At 45.1% G+C, this 23,027-nt stretch overlaps 1 protein-coding gene across 1 annotated transcript in view; it reads left to right on the forward strand.

Moving 5' to 3' along the window:
* Positions 1-23,027, forward strand: part of LOC126119666 (discoidin domain-containing receptor 2-like) — a 449,482-nt gene that overhangs the window by 49,234 nt on the left and 377,221 nt on the right. The gene's annotated exons all lie outside the window — the stretch shown is intronic.

Below are 23,027 nucleotides of genomic sequence, written 5' to 3' on the forward strand. Positions count from 1 at the left end.
TCCACTCCCTGTGTATATTCAGTATATTCATCACATTTAAAACAAAATTTGTGGAGGCGTAGCTACCAGTGCACAGGTATCCGTCTATGTGTTTATCTTGTTATGTAGGTACTCCTCTCACAACATGGAATGTGTTCTTGTTGTTGTAGTTGTTGTGGTCTGCAGTCCTGAGACTGGTTTGATGCAGCTTTCCATGCTACTCTATCCTGTGCAAGCTGCTTCTTCTCCCAGTACGTACTGCAGCCTACATCTTTCTGAATCTGCTTAGTGTATTCATCTCTTGGTCTCCCTCTACGATTTTTACCCTCCACGCTGCCCTTCAATGCTAAATTGGTGATCCCTTGATGCCTCAGAACATGTCCTACCAACCTATTCCTTCTTCTAGTCAAGTTATCCCACAGACTCCTCTTCTCTCCAATTCTATTCAATACCCAATCATTAGTTATGTGATATATCCATCTAATCTTCAGCATTCTTCTGTAGCACCACATTTAGAAAGCTTCTAATCTCTTCTTGTCCAAATTATTTATCGTCCATGTTTCACTCTCATACATGGCTACACTCCATACAAATACTTTCAGTAAATCTATACTCGATGTTAACAAATTTCTCTTGTTCGGAAACGCTTTCCTTGCCATTGCCAGTCTACAATTTATATCCTCTCTACTTCTACCATCATCAGTTATTTTGCTTCCCAAATAGCAAAACTCATCTACTACTTTAAGTGTCTCATTTCTTAATCTAAGTCCCTCAGCATGAGTTGTTTTATTTCGACTACATTCCATTATCATCGTTTTGCTTCTGTTGATCATCTTATATCCTACTTTCAAGACTCTGTCCATTCCGTTCAATTGTCCTTCCAGTCTCTGACAGAATTACAATATCAACGGCAAACCTCAAAGTATTTATTTCTTCTCCATGAATTTTGATTCCTACTCCGAATTTTTCTTTTGTTTCCTTCACTGCTTGCTCAATATACAAATTGAATAACATCGGGGATAGGTTACAACCCTGTCTCACTCCCTTCCCAACCACTGATTCCCTTTCGTACCATTTGAATCTTATAACTGCCATCTGGTTTCTGTACAAACGCCGGCTGGGGTGGCCGAGCGGTTCTAGGCGCTAAGTCTGGAACCGCGCGACCGCTACGGTCGCAGGTTCGAATCCTGCCTCGGGCATGGATATGTGTGTGTGATGTCCTTAGGTTAGATAGGTTTCAGTAGTTCTGGGGGACTGATGACCTCAGAAGTTATGTCCCGTAGTACTAACTGTAAATAGCCTTTCGCTCACTGTATTTTACACCTGCCACCTTCAGAATTTGAAAGAGAGTATTCCAGCCAACATTGTCAAAAGCTTTCTCTAAGTCTACAAACGGTAGAAATGCAGGTTTTCCTTTCCTTAATCTAACATAAGTCTTAGGGTCAGTATTGCCTCACGTGTTCCAACATTTCTATGGAATCCAAACTGATATTCCCCTAGATCAGCTTCTGCTAGTTTTTTCATTAGTCTGTAAAGAACTTGTGTTAGTATTTTGCAGATGTGACTTATTATACTTATACTATGATAACGTTCACGTCTGTCAACACTTGCTTGCTTTGCAATCGGAATTACTATATTGATTGTATTTCGCCTTTCTCATACATCTAGCTCACCAGATGGTAGAGTTTTGTCAGGGCTTCCAAGTCTATCAGTAGTTTTAATGGAATGTTGTCTACTCCCGGGGCCTTGTTTCGACTTAAGTCTTTCAGTGCTCTGTCAAACTCTGCACGCAGTATCATATCTCTCATTTGATCTTCATCTACGTCCTCTTCCATTTCCATAATATTGTCCTCAAGTACATCGCCCTTTTATAGACCCTCTTTATACTCCTTCCACATTTCTGCTTTCCCTTCTTTGACTAGAACTGGGTTTCCATCTGATATTCATGCAAGTTGTTCTCTTTCCGCCAAAGGCCTCTATTTTTCCTGCAGGGAATATCTATCTTACCCCTAGTGATATATGCCTCTACAACCTTACATTTGTCCTCTAGCCATACCTGCTTAGCCATTTTGCACTTCCTCTCGATATCATTTGTGAGACGTTTGTACTCCTTTTCGCTTACTTCATTTACTGCACTCTTATATTTTCTCCTTTCATCAATTAATTTCTTCTGTTATCCAAGGATTTCTACTAGCCCTCTTCTTTTTATCTACTGGATCCTCTGCTGCCTTCACTATTTCATTTCTCAAAGCTACCCATTCTTCTTCTACTGTATTTCTTTCCCCGTTCTTTTCAGTCGTACCCTAATGCTCTCTCTGAAACTCTCTACAGCCTCTGGTTCTTTCAATTTATCCAGGTCCCATCTCTTTAAATTTCAAAATTTTGGCAGTTTCTTACGTTTTAATATACAGTTAATAACCAAATGATTGTGGTCAGAGGCCACATCTGCCTCTGTAAATGTCTTACAATTTAAAACCAGGTTCCTAAATCTCTGTCTTACCATTATATAATCTATCTTCAACCTTCCAGTGTGTCCAGGCCTCTTCCATATATACAACCTTCTTTCATGATTCTTGAACCAAGTGTTAGCTGTCATAGAGTTGTGTTCTGCGCAAACTTCTACCACGTGGTTTCCTCTGTCATTTCTTACCTCCATTCCATATTCATCTACTACTTTTCCTTATATTAGTTTTCCTACTATCGAATTGCAGTCCACCATTACTATTAAATTTTCGTCTCCTTTCACTGTCTGAATAATTTCTTTTATCACATCATACATTTCATCAATCTCTTCGTCATCTACGGATCTAGTTGGCATATAAACTTATACTACTGTGGTGGATGTGGGCTTCGTGTCTATCTTTGCTACAATAATGCGTTCACTATGCTGTTTGGAGTAGCTTACCAGCACTTCAATTTTTTTATACATTATTAAACCTAATCCCGCATTACCCCTATTTGATTTTGTATTTATAAACCTGTATTCACCTGACCAGAAGTATTTTTCCTCCTTCCACCGAACTCCACTAATTACCACTATATCTGGCTTTAACCTATCTTTTCCCCTTTTTAAATTTTCTAACCTACCTGCCCGAATATGGGATCTGACATTCCACCCTCCGATCCGTAGAACGCCAGTTTTCTTTCTCCTGATAGCGACGTCCTCCTTAGACGTCACCGCCCGGAGATCAGAATGGGGGACTATTTTATCTCCGGAATATTTTACCAAAGTGGACGCCATCATCATTTAACCATACAGTAAAGGTGCATGTCCTGGGGAAAAATTACGGCTGTAGTTTCCCCTTGCTTTCAGCCGTTCGCAGTACCAGCACAGCACGGCCCTCTTGGTTAATGTTACAAAGCCAGATCCTTCGGTCATCCAGACTGTTGCCCCTGCAAATACTGAAAAGGCTGCTGCTCCACTCCAGGAACCACACGTTTGTGTGGCCTCTCAACAGATACCCTTCGTTGTGGTTGCACGTACGATACGGCTATCTGTATCGCTGAGGCACCAAACCTCCCCACCAACGGCAAGGTCCATGGTTCAAAGGATGGGGGAGGGCTTCTTGAATTGTTAAATTCTAATATCTGTACATCTCTTGTTATGAGAAGAGTGTATAATTAGTATTCTTGTAACGTATCGATGATACTTTAAATGTGGCAAGGAATATCGAAGGTTTAACCATAATACATGTACCCTTCGTAACAACTGTACCAGAATCCTCGCGCGTTCATACTCCAAACGTCGAGATACTGGGACAGCGTTGTTAGAGAGGCCATCGAAATTCGCACCAATGTCGACCTCATAAACCGTGACTGTGGCTATAATCTTAGCAAGGCTTGGGAACCAGCGATTGAGTAAATCGAGCAAACGTATAGTTGTGACGACCACGGCGGACAGAGCCATCACACCGACGTCATCTCAGACGCCGTCGCAATCTGTTCCACCGCGCGACCGTGGCGCGGGGCGCGGACGGCGGAGGGAGCGCGCCGCGGGCGGAGGGTATTTAAATCGGCCGCCGCCGCGACCGAACCCAGTTCCCTCTGAACAGCCATAGCGTACGGATCTCTGTGCCGGCACGTTCACAGGAGCTCAGTCCGTCAGTTCACCTGATGATCGCGACATGTATGATCCTCCATCTCTAAATTTGGTAGGTGAACTTAGATTATTAAATAGAATTATGTCTTGATCTTCTTTTAGATTTTTTGCTTTAATTTTTTTGTGTTTTTTTAGAGCTGTTTATACTTTATATATGTATTCTTATTCTCAGCATGGTAATTATTATTCTGGTGTTTATACTTGTTCTCTTGGTTATTTTCGTGAATATCATCTTTTACTTTTACATTGATTGCCTTTAAATATTATTTGTTTAAAGGGTACCGAAATATTGTGACCGTTGGACACTATAGACCGGCAGCACACCCGTGGATATTTTGATTATCAAATACGCCGGGAGAAACTTAAGAATCACATTTCAGTCAATTATTTCTGATATCTAAATTCGTACGTTATTTCCCCGAAGACGTTCCCTGAACATGATTTGGACAGCTGATACTAATCGTTGAAGTATATGATTAGATGTGTGTCAAGAAATTAATGAAACATGTCTGAAAGATCATTAGAGTGTTTCTTACGAATAGGTGGGCACGATTAATATTTGTAAAACCACCCAAAATTCCAACGAACAGTACCGAGCAATGGAACTAGATTGTCATGTCGTGCAATGGAACGAGTTTGTCATGTATGCCTAATACACTGTGGTTACATTTGAAGTGAAGCTATTTACAGAGGATCAGTGTGATCCATAATTGCTGTATGGCAGTGAAACTGAATAGAGAAAAAATAGTTTGTTTTGGAGACCAGGTGCAAATCTGGCGCTGTGAATACGAAGAAGACGAGGGCAGAAAAGTTCAAACAAGTGAGGAAACACTAATTTTCTTTTTATTATTAGCCACCGCTTACAATAATTGTTCAATTTGAGCAACGGAAACGTTGACGAGATGTTGCATACGTAAAATAACGTGTTCAACAGTTGCTCGCAATGGTTACGGTGGAGTCTAACCAACGTGTTCTGTATGCCAGTCCTCAGATCGAGTGGAGACCGAACATGTTGCTGGTAAAAGCGTTCTTTTAGATATCTCAGAACCAAAAGTCACATAAATTCAGCTCATGTGAACTTGCAATCCATGCAGCTGGAAAACTCTGGAGATAACACGTTCGTGGACGTTGCATTAACCAGATCTTTTACATGGCGAGTGAGATAAGGTGTTGTCCTGTCTTGCATGAGAATAGTAGTTGCCACACAGCTGCGCTCTTGCAAAGCAGGAATCACATTCTGCACAAGGAAATCCCAATAATGTATAGACATCACGATACACGTGACACGCCCTGTAAGTATAATCCCCTCAAATGTTAATTGACGGAGAATACAGATGCTTGTGTATCCGCACCACACAGTCAAATAAGGCGAGTGCAATGGCTCTTCGTGCACAACACGTACACTCCTGGAAATGGAAAAAAGAACACATTGACACCGGTGTGTCAGACCCACCATACTTGCTCCGGACACTGCGAGAGGGCTGTACAAGCAATGATCACACGCACGGCACAGCGGACACACCAGGAACCGCGGTGTTGGCCGTCGAATGGAGCTAGCTGCGCAGCATTTGTGCACCGCCGCCGTCAGTATCAGCCAGTTTGCCGTGGCATACGGAGCTCCATCGCAGTCTTTAACACTGGTAGCATGCCGCGACAGCGTGGACGTGAACCGTATGTGCAGTTGACGGACTTTGAGCGAGGGCGTATAGTGGGCATATGGGAGGCCGGGTGGACGTACCGCCGAATTGCTCAACACGTGGGGCGTGAGGTCTCCACAGTACATCGATGTTGTCGCCAGTGGTCGGCGGAAGGTGCACGTGCCCGTCGACCTGGGACCGGACCGCAGCGACGCACGGATGCACGCCAAGACCGTAGGATCCTACGCAGTGCCGTAGGGGACCGCACCGCCACTTCCCAGCAAATTAGGGACACTGTTGCTCCTGGGGTATCGGCGAGGACCATTCGCAACCGTCTCCATGAAGCTGGGCTACGGTCCCGCACACCGTTAGGCCGTCTTCCGCTCACGCCCCAACATCGTGCAGCCCGCCTCCAGTGGTGTCGCGACAGGCGTGAATGGAGGGACGAATGGAGACGTGTCGTCTTCAGCGATGAGAGTCGCTTCTGCCTTGGTGCCAATGATGGTCGTATGCGTGTTTGGCGCCGTGCAGGTGAGCGCCACAATCAGGACTGCATACGACCGAGGCACACAGGGCCAACACCCGGCATCATGGTGTGGGGAGCGATCTCCTACACTGGCCGTACACCACTGGTGATCGTCGAGGGGACACTGAATAGTGCACGGTACATCCAAACCGTCATCGAACCCATCGTTCTACCATTCCTAGACCGGCAAGGGAACTTGCTGTTCCAACAGGACAATGCACGTCCGCATGTATCCCGTGCCACCCAACGTGCTCTAGAAGGTGTAAGTCAACTACCCTGGCCAGCAAGATCTCCGGATCTGTCCCCATTGAGCATGTTTGGGACTGGATGAAGCGTCGTCTCACGCGGTCTGCACGTCCAGCACGAACGCTGGTCCAACTGAGGCGCCAGGTGGAAATGGCATGGCAAGCCGTTCCACAGGACTACATCCAGCATCTCTACGATCGTCTCCATGGGAGAATAGCAGCCTGCATTGCTGCGAAAGGTGGATATACACTGTACTAGTGCCGACATTGTGCATGCTCTTTTGCCTGTGTCTATGTGCCTGTGGTTCTGTCAGTGTGATCATGTGATGTATCTGACCCCAGGAATGTGTCAATAAAGTTTCCCCTTCCTGGGACAATGAATTCACGGTGTTCTTATTTGAATTTCCAGGAGTGTAGTTTAACAGTACCTTGAATTTGGAATTTCTGTGTATGCACTGCACCCTATAGCGTAATATGTAGCGAAAAGTCAAAGATAGCGTCTGAGATGGATCTGAAACTGCTTCATCATTATGAGGCAATCGAACCAGTACCACATACGAAATTCACTACGCAATGACTGTAAAAGCCTACACACAGTGTTGTTATTGCTACATCTCTAAGGCTGGTAATGGCCAGGCATAATACTCTAGGTGCCGAAGACTTCCGACTTCTACCCACTTTGTACGATACTGCTCAGGTGTCAATAAAAATTCTGTAACTATTACGGGTTCCCATTTACAAAGATAGAGATTTCAGATAAAAAATTACATACGTTAACAGCCTTACAATTAACTCCTCCTTTTGCAGTTCACTACTTGTCTAAAATGTTTTGCGACATCCACAACAACTCATTAATTGCTGGAGATGTTAGCAAGTGTGTACGTGTTTGTTTTCCGGAGAAGGGACGGGGTGGATTTGGAATAACCTACACAGAAAGCGAAGTCACGCAGTCCGAATTCACTACCATTGGCGTCTTCCCGAGAGCACTTACTCTGAAGATTTTGCTGTTGTAACGTCGGCACATACGTTGTGGCTTCACATTTCATTCGCCGTTACGCTGGTTGGGTGCTGAGTTTTCGCACCGAGGCGCTGGGATAAAGGCAGCCCACTTGTCAGTGCGGTGTCGATACGGAAGTTGTTGGAAAGGAAAACACGACCCTTATTTTGCATTCCCCTCCAGCGAGGCATTCGAACGGTGGGCACTCAGCCGTAAAACCAGAAAGATAACAGCCCGAATCTCAGTGGCGTTGTTTTTCGTCCCTGCGCGGTTTCTGTCCTTCCTCCTGAAAGTGACAGTCTAAGATATCACCAAAGAAGGGGGAAAGCTGCTGCAGTGTCGACTTCACGTTGGCACAACATTCAACAGAAGCTAGACACGACATTGCACGTTATGTTTTTACTTCATTCTGCCTTTGTAAGCTCCAGTAAGAATAATGTCGTTGTGATGTTCCCTTACGGAGTATTTCTTTCCTGTTACAAACAGTTTAACACCAAAGCTTTCTGGTTTCACGTAAGTACATTTGTTTAGGAAGCGCAGACAGTCCGAAATTAATCACCTCGCAGAGGGTTTAAGCCGATTCCCATAAATCTATTACGGCGTGTTACCGCTGACGAGTTCAGAATCGATATTGGTGATCGGTGCTGGAAAAACGACGTGAAAAAATGATTTGCTGCAAAAACTTACTCGAATAATGAAGGTTGTAATCGGTACCGAGAATTTCCAGCATGTTACTGCGAGTCATTCTCATAAACACTCTTGATATTCGGAAAAATAATTGATCTCTTTCGTAGGCAGCGCTCTTAAATATGTGGATCACCATTGCTTATTTCGTCCATAAATCCGATATTTAATTAAGAGGGTGTCTAAAGGTTTCACTCTACCCAACAACAATCGTTAAAATACGTGTCCGTTCGTTTGCGTGTGCATGGAGAGAGACAAGTGAGAGGCACCGCACGTCTTCGGATTAAGGTGAGGCAGATTTACATTCTGCAGCCGGTCTAACGTAATGAGCCTAAAAAATCGTGGCGCCTTATAACTGTATAAATCACACACAACATTTGTTGGACCTTGCAGAAAGCTTAAAGAGAAAAGCATGTGATGCTGGTCCACGCAGAATGAGCATAAGCATATGAAACATATTTGCAGTTGCACACATGGACGACATTCAGTTCTATAATGGAATGAGGACATTGAAAATCAGTGCCGACCGGGACTTGAACCCGGATTTGCCACTTGTCACGAGCAATCACCCTGACCACTTCGGCTATCCGAGTCCCAGTTCGGCACGGATTTTCAGTGTCGTCAGTCTATTACACAGCTGAAGGTTGTCCATATTCGTAACTGCGGGCACATTTCATGTATTTCGTAACAGCTGTAGTCGCCGCAGAAGCTGTTCCTTCGGATATACATGCACTGCAGTATCATATGAACAAAAGCAGCTAGTGCAAAATGGTTTAGAAATGTTTCAAAACGTTTTTGACGCAAACTCTTCACTCCTTGTCACGATCGGGTCAACGGTCAGCATGTGTAGTGACAGAGAATATTTAATCATGACTACTGCGAGGAAAGGTGAGTCGAAACCACTAACACCGTAACTGAATTTGGAGACGACTTTAGCAAAAGTATTGTTAATGGTTCAAATGGTTCTGCGCACGACTTAACTTCTGAGGTCATCAGTGCCCTAGAACTTAGAACTACTTAAACCTAACTAACCTAAGGACATCAAACACATCCATTCCCGAGGCAGGATTCGAACCTGCGATCGTAGCGGTCGCGCGGTTCCAGACTGTAGCGCCTAGAACCGCTCGGACACTGCGGCAGGCTATTGTTAATATTCCCCCCTAATTACATTTATTTCAGTAAACGGAAATTCTGTTCCAGATTTATCTGGTGTAAATTAAACATTCAGAAGAAGGCAACACCATGGACACCGCTCAACGTTCCATTCACACATATGACAATGAATCATAAATTTTTTTCTAAACTAAACCGTCGGAAACTGAACTGGTACTACCTACCTGATCTTGGCTGAGCTAGGCAACCATTGAGGATGGCAGTACCCAGCTGTGTGTATTCTATCTCTGCAGACATCCAAAGATGGGTAACATCAGGTTGGTTGGTTGGTTGGTTTGGGTCAACGGCCCATTTTTCCAAATACTAAAAATACCCACAGAGAATAAAAAACGTTCAACAGAATATTAGACAGACGACACAGAACAAGAGAAACGTAGACAAGGACCAGACAAAACGTAATAAAGTCACACAGAGTGAGACGGTGGTTGGCCGACCATAGGAACAAAGAAAGGAGAAGCCAACCACCGAGAGACACATTAAAAACTCAGTTCAAAATCGTAGGCCAAAGGCCCGAATCAACACAAAAAACATAACAAACACTCAAATTAAATGATAAAAACCCCATGCCCGAATAAAACTTAAAACTAAGCATGCCATGGCAGAGTCATCAGTTAAAAGGGCAGGGAGCGTATCAGGCAGCGCAAATGTCTGCCTGACCACAGCTAGAAGGGGGCAGGCCAACAAAATGTGGGCCACTGTCAAAGCCGCCCCGCAACAACATAGATGAGGGTCCTCCCGACGCAGTAAATAACTGTGTGTCACCCGGGTGTGGCCAATGCGGAGCCGACAAAGAACAACTGAATCTCTGCGAGTGGCTCGCATGGATGACCGCCACGCACCCGTCGTCGCCTTGATTGGACGGTGTCTGTTTGGCGTGGGCAGACTGCGCCACCACCAAAGGGTTCTTGCCAGGTTTGAGAATGGGGATAACAATACTTTCCTGCCATTGCGACGGAAACTCACCCTCGACCCAGAGACGGTTGTAAAGGCCGAGGAGCCGTCGCTGGCAGTCCACTGAAAGGCGATTCAGCATCTGACAGCGGATTTGATCTGGACCAGGAGCGGTATCAGGGCAAGCAGCTAGGGCACTGCGAAATTCCCACTCACTGAATGGAACATTGTACGATTCTGGATGGTGGGTGCGAAACGAAAGGCTCGGACGTTCCATCCGCTCTTTAATGGAGCGGAAGACCAGGGGGTAATTCGCAGAAGCGGAACTCAGAGCAAAATGCTCTGCCAAGCGGTTGGCAATGACGTCGGAGTCAGTACAAACTGCTCCATTCAGTGAGAGCGCTGGGACGCTGACAGGGGTTCGATAGCCACAGAGGCGTCGAATCTTGGCCCAGACCTGCGATGGAGAGACATAGAGGCCAATGGTAGAATGGTGGAAACATACCGCTCCCAGCACTCCTGCTTGCGTTGGCGGATAAGGCGGCGGGCCTGCGCACGCAGCCGTTTGAAGGTGATGAGGTGTTCTATGGAGGGATGTCGCTTGTGACGCTGGAGCGCCCGCTGGCGTTCTTTAATCGTTTCCGCAATCTCGGGCGACCACCAAGGCACAGTCCTCCGCCGAGGGGACCCAGAAGAACGGGGAATGGCAGATTCTGCGGCAGTAACGATGCAGTAACGATGCTGGTGGTGACTGAGTGAACCACCGCATCAATGTCGTCATTAGAGAGAGGCTCAATAGCGGCAATGGAGGAGAACACGTCCCAGTCAGCCTTATTCATAGTCCATCTGCTGGGGCGCCCAGAAGAGTGACGCCGTGGCAGTGACAGAAAGATCGGAAAGTGGTCACTACCACACAGGTCGTCATGACTCTCCATTGGACAGACGGTAAGAGGCTAGGGCTGCAGATCGAAAGGTCGACGGCGGAGTACGTGCCATGCGCTACACTGATGTGTGTGAAGGCACCATCGTTTAAAATCGAAAGATCGCGCTGTGCCAATAAATGCTTAATGGTGGCGCCTCGACCTGTTGCCATTGACTCACCCCACAGAGGGTTATGGGGGTTGAAGTCGCCCAGTAACAAGAAAGGTGGCGGCAATTGGGCTATCAGCGGAGCCAGAACATGCTGCGTGACATCACCATCTGGTGGAAGGTAAAGACTGCAGACGGTAACAGCCTGTGGCGTCCACACCCGAACAGCGACAGCCTCTAAAGTTGTTTGTAGAGGGACAGACTCGCTGTGAAGAGAGTGAAGGACATACATGCAGACGCCACCAGACACACTTTCATAAGCTTCCCGGTTCTTATAATAACCCCGATAGCCACGAAGAGCGGGGGTTCGCAGTGCTGGAAACCACGTTTTCTGAAGAGCAATGCAGAAGGAAGGGTGAAGGCTGATAAGTTGTCAGAGCTCAGCTAGATGGTGGAAGAAACCGCTGCAGTTCCACTGGAGGATGGTATTGTCCATGGCTGAGAAATGCATGAAGGGACTGGGGAGGCCGTTTACGCCATGTGTTCACTCACTGCCACCGTTTCAGTACCCACGCGAGTGACATCCATGTCGTCTGAGGGACCGGCGAGATCAAGGTTCTCAGCGGACGCCAGGATCTCGACCTCATCCTCAGACGCAGCGCGTGAAGGGTGCGGTGGGGTTGGTGCCGCCGCAAGTTCTTGGGCCTTAGAGGTATTTCGCTTGGACTTCTTTCGCTGAACCTTGAGTTTCACCGGCAGGGAAGGCTTCACCGAATCAGTCTCCAGGACGGAGGAGGATCGCGAAGCCCTACGACCAGCCGCTGGTGGGGACTTATGCCACTGTCTGGCGTCATCCTTTTCACAGGTGGAATCCTGGGAAGGGAGGGACCCAACGGAACCCTTACGAGCGAGAGTAGCCGAAGAATTTGGACGCTTCTCCAGCTGAGAAGTGGGGATGGACGTCCCCAGTGGGTGGGTGGATGTTGCTCCTGAGGTAGGTGGTACACGAGCAACCAGGTGGGTAGAGTCCCCCACGGGCTAGGGGGCAGGAGGAGTTGTACTGCTCATCGAGCGGGCAGGAAGTCTCGAAACTGATGGGGCTAGCACACTTGTTGCAGCAGCAGCGTAAGAAGATGTCATTCTGGCAGGATGTAGTCTGTCATATTTCCTTTTGGCCTCTGTATATGTCAGTCGGTCCAGGGTCTTATATTCCATGATTTTGCGCTCTTTTTGAAAGACTTTGCAGTCTGGCGAACAAGGTGAATGATGTTCTCAACAGTTGACACAGATGGGAGGCGGGGCACATGGAGTATTGGGATGTGATGCGCGTCCGTAATCTCGACATGTGAGGCTGGAAGGGCAGCGAGAAGACATTTGGCCGAACTTCCAACACTTGAAGCACCGCATCGGGGAGGGATATAGGGTTTGACATCACAACGGTAGACCATCACCTTGACCTTCTCCGGTAATGTATCACCCGGTAGCTACCTGATTGTCCCTCGGACCCCGATGAACGCGCCTGACGAAATGAACACCTCTACGCTCTAAGTTGGCGCGCAGCTCGTCATCAGACTGCAAAAGTAGGTCTCTATGGAAAATAACACCCTGGACCATATTTAAACTCTTATGTGGTGTGATGGTAACGTTAACATCCCCCAATTTGTCACAAGCAAGTAACCTGCGTGACTGGGCGGTGGATGCCGTTTGTATCAGTACTGACCCAGAGCGTATTTTGGACAAGCCCTCCACCTCCCCAAACTTGTCTTCTAAAAGCTCGACGAAGAACTGAGGTTTTGTGGAGAGAAAAGACCCCCCATCAGCTCTCGTACAGACTAAGAATCGGGGGGAATAACTGCTACTGCCATCCTGAGACTTAGGTTCCTCCCACGGTGTGGTCAGGGAGGTGAACGTTTTCGGATCGTACTTCTGAGCATTAAATTGAGCCCGAGAACGCTTAGAGACTGCTGGCGGCTGGCCACCAGCGAGAGACGATGTACCACGCTTCATAATCGGTCATCCGCCCTGATGCCACCTACTCCGAACAAGGGCCCTCCCCACAGGCGCCACCCAGCCTCAGCAAGGGCCACCTGGCAGGATGGCCGTTACCGGGAGTCCCGATACCCCAGGAGGGTAGGCATCTACTCCTTGGCGTACGTGGGGAGTTAACAGCGCAGACATCAGTAGAGCGATCCCTGTGTTGTCAGGGGGCTGCAACCAACAGGGTACATGACGGCCCCAGCACAACGGACTGGTTACCGTGCTGGATGTTAGGTGACATGTGGTCCATGGTCACCGTCAGTGCAAAAAGTGGCACTGCACAGCGCAAGATGGAAAGTGCACGCAAGAGATGGAGAGCGGGCAGGACTGCAATGTAACGACAAATAAGCTGGCGAAAGGTGTGATCGCAAGATTGACACAATGCACCAAGTAAGGTACCCTTCCCCAATCGGCTCGCTCTTCGGAAGAATTTTGAGATATGGAGGTCAAACCCGACAGAGGACCATCACAGAAGGCCGAAACTTTTGAGACTCCGCGGGCCTATTCTAATCACCGAACCCGCACGGTGGCGGGGGGGGGGGGGGGGGGGGGGGGAGGAGGGGGGGGTAACATCAGGATTTCGATCTATTCCAGGAAACTTGCGCTGACATCTCCTAACAGCTTTACGAAATTGTCGAAAGCATATTTGCTACGATAGTTAATAAGGGCATTTTGTTTATGGTGTGTTTTCTTTGTTGCAATGAATTACATGCTGAACTCCTTAATTGCATATTATAGATAATAGAACGGATTGTACACAGAAAAGGACGTACTCAGGGTTTTTTCTGTGTGAAGTTAGTTTTCTTTCTTTCTGAAAATGAACACACTTCATATGCAGCGATCGCAGTCTATGCATTGTTATCGCTCCAAGATGACCAATCTGATCTAAGGCGAAACAAAATATAATGAGAGGAGGGGGAGGTGGAGGGAGACTGCAAATCATATGACGGATATATAAAAATATACAATATTCCACGTACCATCAAAACTTGCTATAAAATTGCTATGTGACAGTACACGAAGTCAAAGCATAAAAGGTACTCCCACGTATTCATGCCATGATAAAAGTCCAGCCGATAAAATACTTACAGGTGGTAAAATGCACAATATTTATAAAAATCACACACACACACACACACACACACACACACACACACACACACAGCTAAATTGCTCGTATCTTCCTTAGGAGCTGGTGGCGAACTTTTCGCAAGCTACCCGCACATCAGCACGCTGCCGGCGCAATGTTGACATTTAGGCGACACCTGTTACGGAGTTATCTATCTCGCCACTGTATGGTGTGTTTAGTACATGCTAAATGTTCACATACGGGGGTTACCAGCAATGACAGCGGTGCACCGGAAAGAAAGCTTGAATTTTCATGTAACAATTAGGAATGCCACCTAGTCGCACATATAAAATTACCATGATCCTATGCCCACATAAATCCGTAGTAATTACATACTGTGTGCTTACTGACAGTGCGAAAACAATAATCAAAAACTTAAAAAACCGATATCCGTAACTTACAAAATGGTTCAAGGGACTTACCTTCTGAGGTCATCAGTCCCCTAGAATTAGAACTACTTAAACCTAACTAACCTAAGGACATCACACACATCTATGCCTGAGGCAAGATTAGTACCTGTGACCGTAGCGGTAGCACGTTTCCAGGCTGTAGTGCCTAGAACCGCTCGGCCACCCTGGCCGGCTCCCTAACTTACAAATGACGTAAAAAGAAGAAAACCACGCTGGTAGGAGCGCGGAAGCTAAACCGGCCATACCAAGATGTTTCCCACGAAGTATCCCCATGGAAGAAAGGTGGGGGGGGGGTCACGTGCCCAAAGACCACGGGTGCTGAACTTTCTTCAGAATTCATGTAATCCAGAGACAGGTGCTAGCCTTACTGGGTGTTAGGTATCTACTATAGAATGAATTGAGAAAATAATGGAAACAACTACAATAAATTAAAGGTATGAACGGGTCGTAGTCGTGCGTAAGTCAATACGGCATATAGCGTGTGGAGGATGTCTGTAATCCACACTGTGTGTTGAGTACTAACGGAAACGGAAGCATTTAAGAAAAACAGCGACAACGAAAATCAAGTAGATTGGCTGAGTCAGAGGACAATGATTATTATTTTGGCTATGATATGAGACAGAATCTGTAAGATGGGCAACCACTAAGGGTATGCAATAACCAGGCTTCAAAATAATGCAGTAGAGATTAAATACTAAATGATCGCCGTATGAGATACCCGTTAAGTGCTGTATGCAAAGTGTACATTCGTCATGTAATGTGACTATTGCACGTGGGATAGGTTACCCAGAAGGTTTGGGGGTAATATTAAGGTACCTCCAGATTCTTCTATTATAGGCTTCTACATGTCAGCATATATACATTTTATTTATAAGCCAACTAACTTGATAACCTATAATCCCTTTCTCTGGCTTACGTGGACTTGTAATTACCGTCAAAAATACTACAAATTATGGTCAGCTGACTCTAATTTCTATTTTTGTAGCGAAGTTTAGATTAACATCAACTAATACGTCTATGATTCAAGAAATTTACCATTATACCGTCCCCGTCTTCCAATTTTTGATTACTAAGAAAGATAGCATCTGGAATACAACTGTGTGTCTGCTATTCTCTCTCTCCCTCTCTCTCTCTCTCTCTCTCTCTCCTTGTGTGTGTGTGTGTGTGTGTGTGTGTGTTTGTGTGTGTGTGTGTGTGTGTGTCTGTGTCTGTGTATGATATTCTGGTGGATACATTCAGTAACTCAATAATGGTCCATTCAGGACCCTCAACCATGCCTATGACAGGATGCGATCTAGAAGACCGGTAGCAGCTGTCTGCATGGTTGGTGTGCAAATCTGGCATAGGACTCCATTTGATCTGAACTGTATTTATTTCAGATGACGACAAACCCACGCTCATATCTACATCGTTGAGCGGTGCTCTCCTGCATTTTCAGCTGTGAAAGACAACAGAACACGCATCACAGGTTCCATTTCATCCAACTTAAGCGTGGATCAGGGGGTCCCGCGTTCGATTCCCGGCCAGGTTAGGGATTTTCTCTGCCCGGGAACTGGGTGTTTGTGTTGTCCTCCTCAGCCCATCATCATTCTCGAAAGTGGCTAGATTGGACTGTGTACAGATTGGGAATTTGTACGGACGCTGATGTCCGCGCAGTTCAGCGCCCCACAGACCCAACATCAACATCAACTTAACCGTCTTCCTCAAAAGACGTCTTCACGAACTGTGTTCTGTTGTAAGCCGCTTTTTTTTCATTTCACGAATCGCCTATTGTCCTCATGGTACGACAGTCATTGTAAAATAGTTGACGATTATGATAGTAGCGTATATATTAAAATTAGGAACAAAAATTGAGACGGAATAGAAGTACCCTGAATAAATAACTCATATTATTATATTATCTTGTACGTCAGCAACTATGAAATGAACAGATTGCTTAAAATGTCTCACTGCAATAATTATGTTTTAAACGTGAACTGGGTTATTCCCTGGATTTTCACGAGCTGTATGTTTTTAAATGACTAACGTGTATTTTTTATTTCTTATTTGGAAAATAGTTAATATCGATAATGTTTTTTGGGGTTCTCAAAGTTCCCCACGATACGCAGCACTATTTCCGGAAACATTTAGTATGCTAAAATATTCCTCTCCTTCTTTTGTCCCTTGTCCATGGAAACGTTTGTAAATAATTTACGGAATATGCAGAAGGGTGGGAAAAGTTGTGCGTTTGGTACCACATTTGCAATCTGGATGTTACATATTTTTAACAACATTGGATTTCGCTTTGCATTTTTATGGCGAACGGCGCCCACGATTAATGCGGCGTTGATATCTACGCTGTTGTTGACATATGCAAATGAGTGCCCGATAAAATATGTTTGTGATGCACAGTACACTTTTCTTTTTTGAACGGACGCATACGTGACGAAACTACATATGAAAAGCTGAGTTCATGGGATGTGAGTTCGATAATTCTTTTCACGCTTTTACAGGAACTCTGTTGGTTGTGGCTGTTCGATATCTATGTGATGTTATACAGGAGATGTTATAAGTCAGTGATACACAGAACATTTATAAGGAAGTAATTTATGAGCGACTAATTCTGAGGCGTACTAAGTAGTGGGTGGAGACACTGTATATGTTGCCTAGTTTCGAAAACTCGTTCTATGAGAAGGAAGTGGTAAGTAAGGAAATTACAACTTGTGTTTCAACTAATATTTTAATGTGTGAAGTAAAATTTTAAATAGTGACGGAATAGCGAAAGAGAAGTAATATTTTCATGTATGCATGAATTCGAAAATATAGGAAGAAATTAGATCTGATGAGATAGAAAATATCATAAGGCACCATCTGGTAGATCATTTAGTTTTTATGTAGTTCTATGATGTCACAAAGCTGCCTAAAGGTAGTACCCGTGAAAAAAGCACCGATGTTAAGAAACAGTCGCGTAATATGAAAAAACCTGCTAATCACATATTCAAGTAAAACGCACAGAAAAATATATTTAAGTAATTAAAGACAAATATTGTAATTAGTAGGTTAAATAATGTACGTAAGCATTACTATTGAATACATGAAACGATATTACGGTAACAGGACCTACAGAAGTGTGTTTATAGGGAGATGAAATCAAATACAGTGTTCTCCTTATCCTTAACGTCAACATTTTTGCACGAAACTCAGTGTTATTCCATGGAAATATTGTTTTAATACTCAATATGGCTCTCGGAATAAGCTTCCATTCTGTCGTTACTTCTATTTCTCGGAATATTCATTCTTCCAGCGAGATCTGTGCATTTTCCAAGAAAAGGTAGTCTCTACTAAAATGCGCTGAAGAGAAATATATCATGTAGTTAATTTATGATATGTACTCTTCTCATAGATAAAAATACATTCACTGGTTACATGTGGACATACGATTATATGGTATTACACGCTATTACACAATAAAATGAAAATAATATCTACTGAATAGTTACACTGTCCGTTCCTACCTCATATTTAATTAGTTGATATTTAGAAGGGACCAGAGGTGACGATAAAGTAATTTTTCATCTAGTAAAACTTCTCCATGTCATCATAAACTCCCATTCAAATTATTTTACCTGGGCTCCAAGCGCTAGGGCACACGCTAAATCGATGTATCACTCTTAGACTTGGTCCACCTTCATTTGAGAATTTCATTTTCGACATATGGAGAACATTGTCTCATTGGTATGATATATTATTCTTGCTGGTTACGGAGAGACTACGGGCCGAAAACGATAGTAGATAGAAACTTCATTTGCGGCAACCCTTATGTGATCATGCATTGTCTTTAGCCATTCCATCTTGCAATGATGGTTATGGGTGTCTTGTATTTGTTTAGCTATTATGAGTAATGCTAATGAGGTGGTGGTGAGGAGAAGAAGCACGGATATTGATAGACTGTTGAGTATATTAAAATTATGATGAAGACTCTAAATTCCAAACAGTAGCTTTATGCTACCAAAAAATTTGCATGCAATCCACAGAGTATGTCATGATCCTGAAATGCAGTTCTTTTTCTTAATCACCGAATGACAACTGTGTTAATAATTTAAAGTGGAGAATTATTTGAAAGATTGAATGATTGCAAGAATGCCATATCACAAATAAATTTGATTCGACACGATATTCTGTAATCCAAAATTAAGCCGACAGTAAAATATTACCCCATTAAGTTCATAGTTTTCTTGACCAACGATATTATTTAATTTATTCAATCTGTCTGCCGTAAATAGAGGGCCATCGAGCCACCCTCGTTCACAATCATTATATGCTCGAATCCCGGGGTATAAATATGTCAACAGCGTTCACATTATAGCAATCGACTCTACGCTTTACTGTACTTTCAGAAAAATCCACCTTCCTGACATCGCAATGGACGGTCTCATAGAGCTCAGCTGCATAAAACAAAGCTGGGAAGGTAATATATATTGCCGCAAACCTGAATGTTTTGTAATTCCCTCACTGGCTTTTGTGAATACTGTGACCGCAGTATAATCAAAGATCCACTATGCACGGGTGTTCCTAAATATTGCTTTAGGATACAGTACCATCAGTACATGCCCGATGTGACCTGCCGCATCTTCCTAGAATACAATCTCGACCAAAGTATGGTTCTGAGTACCCAAACTGCCACAAGCACCACTATGTTTACCCCTCATTTGCTTTTATACAGGTTATGACCGTACGAACCACGATCAGTCAAATAAAGACCGAGCCGACTAGTTGGTCGAAACTCTTCCTAATGTTACTGGGTAATCATCGCGTTCTTTTACCTGCATCAGAAGTTGGCACATTTAACTCTTTGTCCTGATTCCTGTGCAGGCATAATTTTGAAGTATCCTAAGTACGTGTATTGGACCCGTTCTTCTTACTAAAATAGGATATCTCCAGATCCTATGGGCTTGTTCCCGTAATACCCTCAAACGAAACTGTTGGTGTGAAAAAAAGGTCGCTTGTTGCCACCGATAGTAAACATCGATATTCTGACAGCAGAAGTGGTTCGGCAAGTTGCAATCAATGGGCCAGCATGCTGTCACTGCATCCCACAAGAAATACGAATACAGATTGGCACTATGACTGACGTTATGCATCCAGATTTTCCTATTGATAATCCCCTCAGGTAGTTGACAACTTTAGTCATTTCCGTATATCATTATACGTTTGTAGAATTGACGACACCGTGTACAGGCAGATGGAATGTAACTTCGGAGAATAAAATGTAATATGATTAACTGTATCTAGTAGGTAGAAAACTGCTGTTAAAAGCAGAAGCTGACATACGGAAAGCATACATCGAAGGCATGTACGATGGAGATGAATAGACTCGAAGTGTGACGTAAGTAGGAAAGGAAGTTGATATGAAAGAAACAAGTACTCCAGTGATCCAGGCAGTATTTAACACAGGACTGAATGTTCTGAGCTCTAAGTAACCTTAAGTCGATGACATGCTTTCAGAGTTACTGAAACCTGCGGGGTGTGCAGGAATTAGGAGGTTATTTGAGTTGATGACAAAAATCTATGACACAGATAGCCTACGATTATATTTCCTGAACTTCTTAACATTAGAGTACTGAAAAATGCATGTGTAGATCAAGGGTAAATTATCGGATGATTACTGTGATAGATTATGCTTGTAAACAACTGATCAGAATATACACCGAAGAATAGAAAGAAAAACTGAAATTGTTTTGGACGAGGAACAGTTTGGTTCATGAAGAAAAAAATTAGCACAAAATCAATTCTGTTATTCCACTTAGCAATGGAAGGCAGACTGAACAAAAATCAGGAGGCGTCCTAGCAGTTTCGGACATAGAGAAAGTCTTAATGTTACAAGGACAAAGCTGTCCACAATTTTTAGAAAACTGATGCTGAACGACAGTGAGAGACAAATGCCAAACGACATTTCAAAACAAAAGTGGGGATACTTAAGGCTGTAATCCACATATGAAACGTTTACGGTAAGAACAGAGGCCAGCCTATTGCCATTACTGGTCGACTAGTATACCGGAGAAGTAGTAAAGGATCCGCAGGAAGAAGAGTAAAATTTCGAGAACAGGTGCCATTGGTAATATCCACATACGACGTAGGCCTTGTAGCCGGATATATGAGTTGGACAAAATTTGTAGCTCGGAATACGACTAAACGACAAAAGCGAAGCCGAAAATGATGAGTCTTAGAAACACGAACGACGATACGTTCACATCAAAATTGGCAACAACGTAGCAGTGTACATAGTGAAGGATTTCAACGCTGTAGAAAAATAAGAAGGGCGAAACGAGGGTGATAGCAGAAGTAGACTGATAGAGGCGGAGATAGCTGACCCAAAAAAAGTATCACTACTGATGTTAGATGTTCATGTGGCACTAAGAAAGAAGTTCCTGAAAGTGTGCACTTGGACAGCTCCATTACACAGAACTAAAACCTAGACCATAGGAATTCCGAAGAAGAACCTGCAAATACACTCCTGGAAATGGAAAAAAGAACACATTGACACCGGTGTGTCAGACCCACCATACTTGCTCCGGACACTGCGAGAGGGCTGTACAAGCAATGATCACACGCACGGCACAGCGGACACACCAGGAACCGCGGTGTTGGCCGTCGAATGGCGCTAGCTGCGCAGCATTTGTGCACCGCCGCCGTCAGTGTCAGCCAGTTTTCCGTGGCATACGGAGCTCCATCGCAGTCTTTAACACTGGTAGCATGCCGCGACAGCGTGGACGTGAACCGTATGTGCAGTTGACGGACTTTGAGCGAGGGCGTATAGTGGGCATGCGGGAGGCCGGGTGGACGTACCGCCGAATTGCTCAACACGTGGGGCGTGAGGTCTCCACAGTACATCGATGTTGTCGCCAGTGGTCGGCGGAAGGTGCACGTGCCCGTCGACCTGGGACCGGACCGCAGCGACGCACGGATGCACGCCAAGACCGTAGGATCCTACGCAGTGCCGTAGGGGACCGCACCGCCACTTCCCAGCAAATTAGGGACACTGTTGCTCCTGGGGTATCGGCGAGGACCATTCGCAACCGTCTCCATGAAGCTGGGCTACGGTCCCGCACACCGTTAGGCCGTCTTCCGCTCACGCCCCAACATCGTGCAGCCCGCCTCCAGTGGTGTCGCGACAGGCGTGAATGAAGGGACGAATGGAGACGTGTCGTCTTCAGCGATGAGAGTCGCTTCTGCCTTGGTGCCAATGATGGTCGTATGCGTGTTTGGCGCCGTGCAGGTGAGCGCCACAATCAGGACTGCATACGACCGAGGCACACAGGGCCAACACATGGCATCATGGTGTGGGGAGCGATCTCCTACACTGGCCGTACACCACTGGTGATCGTCGAGGGGACACTGAATAGTGCACGGTACATCCAAACCGTCATCGAACCCATCGTTCTACCATTCCTAGACCGGCAAGCGAACTTGCTGTTCCAACAGGACAATGCACGTCCGCATGTATCCCGTACCACCCAACGTGCTCTAGAAGGTGTAAGTCAACTACCCTGGCCAGCAAGATCTCCGGATCTGTCCCCCATTGAGCATGTTTGGGACTGGATGAAGCGCCGTCTCACGCGGTCTGCACGTCCAGCACGAACGCTGGTCCAACTGAGGCGCCAGGTGGAAATGGCATGGCAAGCCGTTCCACAGGACTACATCCAGCATCTCTACGATCGTCTCCATGGGAGAATAGCAGCCTGCATTGTTGCGAAAGGTGGATATACACTGTACTAGTGCCGACATTGTGCATGCTCTGTTGCCTGTGTCTATGTGCCTGTGGTTCTGTCAGTGTGATCATGTGATGTATCAGACCCCAGGAATGTGTCAATAAAGTTTCCCCTTCCTGGGACAATGAATTCACGGTGTTCTTATTTCAATTTCCAGGAGTGTATATCAAATCTAGTGATATCGAAAAATGTTAAATATTAAAAGGATAAATGAGGTAAGAATTCAATGGAAGATGCTTACCGTAAGAAGTGACAGGTTAGTGGAATATCTGCTACGGCGTGGAGGTTTAGCTAACCTGGTGATGGAAGGAGCTAAGACGAAAATTAGTGGGAGCCAGCCAAGAGCAGATCATGCAAAAAACACTCTAGAAGATGTTAAGTAAAATTCTTAGGTATAGATGATAATATTAGCATAAGATAGGAAAATATGTGTACAGCATCAA

The sequence above is a fragment of the Schistocerca cancellata genome, chromosome 1, assembly GCF_023864275.1.
Source record: "Schistocerca cancellata isolate TAMUIC-IGC-003103 chromosome 1, iqSchCanc2.1, whole genome shotgun sequence".
NCBI classification, from domain to species: domain Eukaryota; kingdom Metazoa; phylum Arthropoda; class Insecta; order Orthoptera; family Acrididae; genus Schistocerca; species Schistocerca cancellata.